Source organism: Sapajus apella, unplaced genomic scaffold, assembly GCF_009761245.1.
Source record: "Sapajus apella isolate SASKATOON/1434 unplaced genomic scaffold, GSC_monkey_1.0 scaffold12, whole genome shotgun sequence".
Classification (NCBI taxonomy): Eukaryota; Metazoa; Chordata; class Mammalia; order Primates; family Cebidae; genus Sapajus; species Sapajus apella.
Genome location: NW_022436952.1, coordinates 37,800,367 through 37,808,508, shown reverse-complemented (window position 1 = coordinate 37,808,508; position 8,142 = coordinate 37,800,367). Strand labels below are relative to the sequence as shown.

Genomic DNA, 8,142 nt, shown 5'->3' with positions numbered 1-8,142 from the left:
CCTGACGCCCGCGTGGCAATTAGAAGCTCCGCGAACTCAGCGAGGCCCTGCTGGACAGAGGCTGGGACTCCCGGCCACCCAGACGACTCCGCCCGTAGCAAGCGTTGCGCGCTCCTGAGAGGGCGCGCGCGCATGTAGTCGTGTCTCGCGCAGGGTCGGGCCTGTCAGGCAGGAAATCTCGCGAGATCGGAGACGAGTGATGACGGTCGGGAGGAGGGGAGTGGTGTCGGGGAAGGGGGGGGAAACCTGGGCAGCGGCCGGGCTCTGTGGCTTCAGGGCTCGGGCAGAGAGAGGGAGGGTGGCAAAGAGAGTGAGTCGGTGCCGCCGCCTGCCTGAGGAGAGAGGAGGGGTCCCGCTCGCCCTGCGCCCTTCGCGGGCCGAGAGCACTAGGCACTCGCGAACATCTGAGGCCTCCCGGCCCCGGGGGACCCCGCCCCGCCGTCCGCCGGCCGGCCCGCGGCCTCTCTTCCCTTTGTGAGCGCCCCCTTCCCAGGGGTGGTGGTGGTGGCGGAGGGCTGCGCGTGGGCCCGCCCGCCGAGGGGCCGCGGCGGGGGACCGAGAGGGCCTCGGCTGTGTGAGGACAAGAGGCGGCCGAGGCCCGGGCCGGTTCCCCCGAGGCGGCGGCGGCGGCGACGGCTCCCGGCACTTCCCCGCGCCATCTTAACTGAGCCCAAGAGCTGAGGGCGCTTCCTCGACCCCGGTCGTTCCCTCGCCCCCCCCCCCCGCCCCTTGTTGCAGAGCTTGGGCTTGGCGGCTCGTTGGGGCTCCGGGGGGGGGGCGGCTGTCTGTCGCCGGGCCCCCTCCTCCTCCTCACTCCTCGCCCTCCAGGGTAGCAGCTACCGGAGCGCTGCAGGGGGCTGCGCCTGCCTGCTCCGCCCGGGACCTGTCGGCGAACGGGTAAGGGCACCTCTGCTTTGGGAAAGGGAGATATGGAGGGGGGCGGGGAAATTCGGCCCACTGGGGCCTGTGTGTGGAAGAAGGGATGTGGGGGTGGGGTGGGGGAGGGAGACAAGGAGGGTCTGTGATTCTGTGGGTGGGGTGAAGAGGCTGGTGAGCTGGGCGCCCTCCCGTTTTAAGGGGCGAGAGCAATTTCATTCCTTTTTCCTGAGGGTCACCGGAAGAGGTGGTGGAAGGGGATGTTTCGAGGAAGGTGTGGCCCTCACTGGGAGACTGGGTTGATGTGCACCCCGGTTTAAAGGCACGAGGTCCCTTTCCCTTCTGGTCCTTATGCTCCTCCTGCTCCTTCTCCTCCTTCTCCTTTGTAGTGTGTATGGATTCTTGGGAAGGGAGACTGCTCTGGGTGGCTTGCTGGGTGGATTCCTCCCCCCAGCACAGGAAATCTATACCCCTCTTCTGTAGGGGTGATGGAAGCGTTTCTCTCCCCCTACCCTTCCCCCTTCCTCATCCTCTAGTCTACTGCAATGCTGCAGAAGTCCAAGGCAGTTTCTTCATACACAGACCCATGTATACACAGAAGGGAGGGGGAGCAGGAGAGGGAAGTAATGGCGCTTCCCTTGAAAAGATTACTCTTTTTCCTTTGGTTTTAAATTCATGACAGTACCATTTTAATACTCTTTCCCTGAGATCTGTCCATGGGAAGTGTATCTGTATCTATTCCTGGTGTTATTGTTGGGGGACATGGCCTTTCGAGAGGGACCCCGCTCATGTTAGAACAGTTTTGATGTCTTTTTGAGAGATATCTGGATTGACATTTTTTTGTGAGCAGGTTGGATTTTCGTTAGAATTCAAATAAAATAATTTTGTACCTCCTCATCCTCATTTCCCTTCTTTTTGTCTATGACTTTTATAGTTCATCAAGAATTACTGGCCGGGCACAGTGGCTCACGCCTGTAATCCCAGCACTTTGGGAGGCTGAGGTGGGTGGATCACGAGGTCAGGAGATCGAGACCGTCCTGGCTAACTCGGTGAAACCCCGTCTCTACTAAAAATACAAAAAATTAGCCGGGCGTGGTGGCACTCGCCTGTAGTCCCAGCTACTCGGGAGGCTGAGGCAGGAGAATTGCTTGAATCTGGGAGTTGAAGGTTGCAGTGAGCCAAGATCGTGCCATTGCATTCCAGCCTGGGCGACAGAGTGAGACTCCGTCCCAAAAAAAAAATTATTAACGATTGTTACATACCGACAGGCTGTCTGATGAACATTTCTCCCTAAGCTGTGAATTTTTAGGGTTAATACTATTTTGTATAATATTGAAATTGGAATTTTCTGAAAATGGTTCGGTTACAAACCTTTGGGTAGCTGATGCTTTGTTTTTATTAATCTGCCTAATTATTCTGTAATCTATTTTCTGTAGTCAGTCATTTTTTTTTTTCACTTCTTTTGCTTCCTATCGTATTTGTCTGAAAACAATGTTATTTGGTTTACAGTACTACTTGTTGGTTTTGTCCTTAGTTGACTAGAAATAAATAAAAATTTAAACATTCTGGAAATGTGCTGCCAAGTGCTTTTTGTGACCAAAGAGTAGTTTTCAAATCTCCATGTACTGATGATACATTTTTTTTTCTTTTTAAGTGTTTAGTGAATACTGGTGACGTGATTTCAAAATGTTCCACATATGACTATTAATAGAATTAAATAATTTTTTTTCACAAAGTGAGGAAGAAGATTAAAATATGTACAGATAATGAGTTGTCTTTTGTGTATTTAGTGTTTTAAGCTCTACTTAGTTACTTATTTTTAAATACCTCCAAATACCATGTACATTTTATGTTGTCATTAAATGTTGTCCAGTAGGGCTTTCTTGATGTGTTTGTTGCATTCTGAAACCTGTTTTATGATAGGGATATAAAGATGTTAGTAGCAGTGCTAGGTACTTACTTAGTTTCTGTCATTTTATATCATGATTTTGATGTAGGAGACATGGTACATTAAATACATTTTATTACGTTTTTTTCTCAGAAGATGGAATTCTCTTTGCTTTATTCCCTTTTAATGGTCATGTCAATTCATTGAACTGAAATAACTATTCATTTGAGTATTTATTTCATGGGACAAAGCTGCATGTTGTTGATATGTAGAGTTTTCTCCTTTATGGCAAATTAAGCCAGGAAATCTAATTCTCCATCATTATGGCTTGTTGATAATTGATTAATATATACCAGCATGTGTTGATCCAAGTGTACTGCTCAGTAGAGTGACTGCTTTTACCTTGGTAAGTTGTAGGCAGAGCAGATTTATCAGTAAAGGCTACGAAACTTAAACTTAAAGGATTTACATAGGGTGTAGGTTAACTATTTACTTGCTTTGTTTCATCATGCTATTACTAAGGAGTACTCTTTAAGACAATTGGAAAAAAAAAAACAAAAAAAACCTCTTTCATAGCTGGTAGAAATGTTGCCTGAAAGTGGAAAAGTATGTTCATGTTCAATTAGATAAATACATTATTAAGGAAAAATTGCCTGAGGGTTATTTCAGATCACCTCTGATGCTGCAGAAAGAAAATGCTGAGAGCTAATAGTCTGAGTTGATTCCAGATTAGTATGGCACTTCTTATGTTTCTAAATAGTTCATCTACAAAATGGCAGTGTACATCACTTCCTGTTCTTTCACAACTGGCTCTTTCACTGGATTCTCTTTTAGTGACTTAATTTTTGGCATTCTGATATCTGATTTGTTAATTTGGTTATAATTCTCATGTTTTAAAGGTGGAAGAATTTCTGAGAATCAGCTGGATTTAAGGCTTTTAAGATTATTTTGATGGTAACAAAACATTGCTTCCAAACTAAAGGATAGTATTGCAAACGAATTTAAACTCTGAGAGGTTTTAAAGAAATACAGCAGTGTACAGGATCAAAAATATGAGTGCACTGAATAGAAAGAATTACTGTATTTTTTATAATGTTGATTTTGGGGAAAGTGTGGATATGGCACATTATTGAATGGATGTTGATATAAAATAAGCTTTCTGTGTAACAAGGTATATACATGACATTTGGTCCCATGTTATGATGCCATTTTAACAATAAGAAAGCAGATCATTAGTGACAGGATACTAGAAAGACTGGATGCTCATACCTAATCATAAGAGTATGGTTTATATTAAGAATTTGCCGGTTCTTAGTAGACATGAATATGTAGTAAATCCGGAAGTTATCCAGGGGTCAGCTGTTGGCATTGAAATTAGAGTTGAGATTAATCTGTCTTTCATGTCTTTCACCTGGAAATCTGTGTTTTGCATTTGGCTTATTTGTATATTAAAATCACTTAATTTTTCTTTTTCTTTTTTTTTTTTTTTTGAGACGGAGTTTCACTCATGTTACCCAGGCTGGAGTGCAATGGCGCGATCTCGGCTCACCGCAACCTCCGCCTCCTGGGTTCAGGCAATTCTCCTGCCTCAGCCTCCTTAGTAGCTGGGATTACAGGCACGCACCACCATGCCCAGCTAATTTTTTGTAGTTTTAGTAGAGATGGGGTTTCACCATGTTGACCAGGATGGTCTCGATCTCTTGACCTCGTGATCCACCCGCCTCGGCCTCCCAAAGTGCTGGGATTACAGGCGTGAGCCACCGCGCCCGGCCACTTAATTTTTCATTTTGTTTCATTATCAGTAATTTCTATTACTTATAACAATTAATGGTACTCATTCAAATTTAATCTTTTAGAAATTAGGAACATTTTTGGTACATGTTAGTTGAGGGCTGCTGTTTGGATGAGGATCATATGTGAACGAATCCCTTCAAAAAAGTGTTATTTCTGGCCTGGGCTAAGTGGCTCACACCTGTAATCCCAGTACTTTGGGAAGCTGAGGTGGGAGGATTGCTTGAGGCCAGGAGTTCAAGAGCAGCCTGGGCAGCACAGTATGACCCTATCTCTACAAAAAATTTTTATTTAATTAGCAGGGGCTAGGTGTGGTGGTTTATGTCTATTATACCAGCACACTGGGGTGCTGAGGCAGGGAATCACTTGAACCTAGGAATTTGAGGCCAGCCTAGGCAACATAATGAGAATATTAATGAGACATGAAAAATGAAAATATTAGTGGGGCATGATGGTGCATGCTTGTTCCTGGGAGGCTGAGGTGGGAGGATTGCTTGAGCCCAGAAGATGGAAGCTGCAGTGAGTTGTGATAATGCCACTGCAGTCTAGCCTGGCAACAGAGTGAGACTGTCTAAAAACAAAGCAAAAGGCCATGTTGTGGCTCACACCTGTAATTCCAGCACTTTGGGAGGCCAAGGTGGGCGGATCACCTGAGGTCAAGAGTTCGAAACCAGCCTGGCGAACATGGTGAAACCCCATCTCTACCAAAAATAAAACAAATTAGCTTGGCGTGGTGGTGGGTGCCTGTAATCCCAGTTACTGGGGAGGTTGAGGCAGGAGAATTGCTTGCACCCAGTAGTTGGGGGTTGCAGTGAGCTTATATCTTGAGACTGCCCTACTGCAGCCTGGAGTGGCCCCTGCCCTACTGCAGCCTGGAGTGGCCCCTGCCCTACAGAGCGAGACTCCATCTCAAAACAAAACGAAACAAATTAAAAAGTGTTATTTTTCTAGTAAAGTTTTGCATAAGATTGAGATGTTCATTAAGCAGAGTGCCAACATATGCTTATCTGCCTTTAGATATGTGTGCTTTTTTTTTTTTAATTTGAGACAGAGTTTTTGCTCTGTCATCCAGGTTGGAGTGCAATAGGGCAATCACATCTCATTGCAGCCTCAGCCTCTTGGGTTCAAGTGCTCCTCCCACGTCAGCTCCCCAAGAAGATGGCACTGCAGGTGCATGCCACCATGTCTGGCTAATTTTTTTTTTTTTTTTTTGGTAGAGATGGGGTTTTGCCATGTTGCCCAGGCTGATCTTGAACTCTTCAGCTCCAGCAATCTGCCTGCTTTGGCCTCCCAAAGTGGTGGGATTACATACATGAGCCACTGCACCTGGCCTGATTTCTATACTTATTATTAATGGCTGGTTTTAAAAAATTATTCTTCAGGTTTTCCTATTATAAAATATGAGAGGATACAATCTGTATTAGTTCATTTCATTATATTCCATTGTCAAGTTAAAATATTTTAGTTTTTAATAATACAAATTGATGTTTAATTTCATTAAAGATGTCTCATACCTTCTAAAAATCTATGTGAATTAAAAAGTTGTACGGAGGGACTAGCAACAGTTATTTTCCCTTGGGATATTTCTGTCATCATTTGGTAACAGTTATTTCTATATCAGTCTATTCTGTTTGTGCCAGAAGCGGACTTTTTGTTCTAAAATACAGCCTAAGTCTGTACTTCTTGATAACAAAATTAGCCTATAAATGTTGGAAGAGTGTTTAAAAGGTTAAGTACCTGGCATGTAAATAAAGTAAGTAAAAGTACAAATTATTAAGTACCTTGCATAATAGATATATTACAGCCTGCTAAAAGTGCCAGTGACAGTTATGCTGTAGGTTATTATTTAAATATAACGACATTTAATTACCTTCTAGCTTATCTTTAAAGCTGAGAAGAAGCTAATTTTTCCTTCTGATAAAATTATTCCATCAAATAGTTTTATGCAGGTTTAGAAGTAGATTTTACAACAACGTTTAGAATTACTACAACGTTTAGAAAGATATTCAAAGTTGAGAAAGATAATCAAATAATAGGATGGAACAAAACTTTCTGGTTTGCAGCTACCAATACACTTACTGTATATTAATGTCGGCCAGGCATGGTGGCTCACGCCTGTAATCTTAGCACTTTGGGAGACCCAGGCAGGTGAATCACTTGAGGTCAGGAGTTTGAGACCAGCCTGGCCAGTGTGGCAGAACTCCATCTCTACTAAAAATACAAAAAATTAGCTGTGTATAGTGGTGTGTACCTGTAATCCCAGCTACTCAGAAGGCTGAGGTAAGAGAATCACTGGAACCTGGGAGGTGGAGGTTGCAGTGAGCCGAGATTGCACCACTGCGTTCTATCCAGTGCAACAGAGCAAAACTCTGTCTCAAAAAAAAAGAAAAAAAAAAAAAAGGCTGGGTGCGGTGGCTAATGCCTGTAATCTCAGCACTTTGGGAGGCCAAGGCGGGTGGATCAGCTGAAGTCAAAGAGTTTGAGACCAGCCTGGCCAAAATGGCGAAATCCCATCCCTACTAAATATACAGTAATTAGCTGGGCATGGTGACACAAGTCTGTAGTCCCAGCTACTCGAAAGGCTGAGGCAGGGGAATCGTTTGCACCTGGGAGGTGGAGGTTGCAGTCAGCTGAGATCCTGCCACTGCACTCCAGCCTGGGTGACAGAGTGAGACTTGGACTCAAAAAAAAAAAAAAAATTGCTCAGTGCAGTGATTTAGCCTGTAATTCCAGCACTTTGGGAGGCTGAGGCAAGTGGATCATGAGGTCAGGAGTTTGAGACCAACCTGGCCAGCATGGTGAAACTCTGTCTCTACTAAAAATACAAGAAATTAGCCAGGTGTGGTAGCTTGTGCCTGTAGTCCCAGCTACTTGGGATGCTGAGGCAGGAGAATTGCTTGAACCCTGCAGACAGAGGTTGCAGTGAGCCAAGATCACACCACTGCACTCTAGCCTGGGCGACAGAGCAAGACTCTGTCTCAAAAAAAAAAAAAAAAAGTATTTATGTATGTCACCATTTACTAGTGGAAATGTATAACTACAGTTTTTTTTTTTTTTTTTTTTTTTGAGACAGGGTCTTGCTCTGTCGCCCAGGTGGGAGTACAGTGGCACAGTCATGCCTCACAGCAACCTCTACCTTCTGGGCTCAGAGCCATGAGTAGCTGGGACTATAGGCCTGTGCTACCATGCCGGGCTTATTTTTTTTATTATTTATTTTTTTTTTTGAGACGGAGTTTCGCTCTTGTTACCCAGGCTGGAGTGCAATGGCGCGATCTCGGCTCACCGCAATCTCCGCCTCCTGGGTTCAGGCAATTCTCCTGCCTCAGCCTCCTGAGTAGCTGGGACTACAGGCACGCGCCACCATGCCCAGCTAATTTTTTGTAGTTTTAGTAGAGACGGGGTTTCACCATGTTGACCAGGATGGTCTCGATCTCTTGACCTCGTGATCCACCCGCCTCGGCCTCCCAAAGTGCTGGGATTACAGGCGTGAGCCACCGCGCCCGGCCCGGGCTTATTTTTAAATTTTTTGTAAAAATGGGTTCTTGCCGGGCGCGGTGGCTCAAGCCTGTAATCCCAGCACTTTGGGA

The 8,142-nt window shown here is 45.1% G+C and overlaps 1 protein-coding gene across 1 annotated transcript in view; it reads left to right on the top strand.

Annotated features, from left to right (window-relative positions):
* The first annotated feature begins 768 nt into the window (after positions 1–768).
* The window catches only part of TAOK1 (TAO kinase 1), a 178,512-nt gene continuing 171,138 nt past the window's right edge, over positions 769–8,142 (top strand). The window contains exon 1 of the mRNA XM_032279350.1: positions 769–897. The gene's annotated coding sequence lies outside the window, so the exon portion shown is untranslated. The remainder of the gene's footprint in view (positions 898–8,142) is intronic.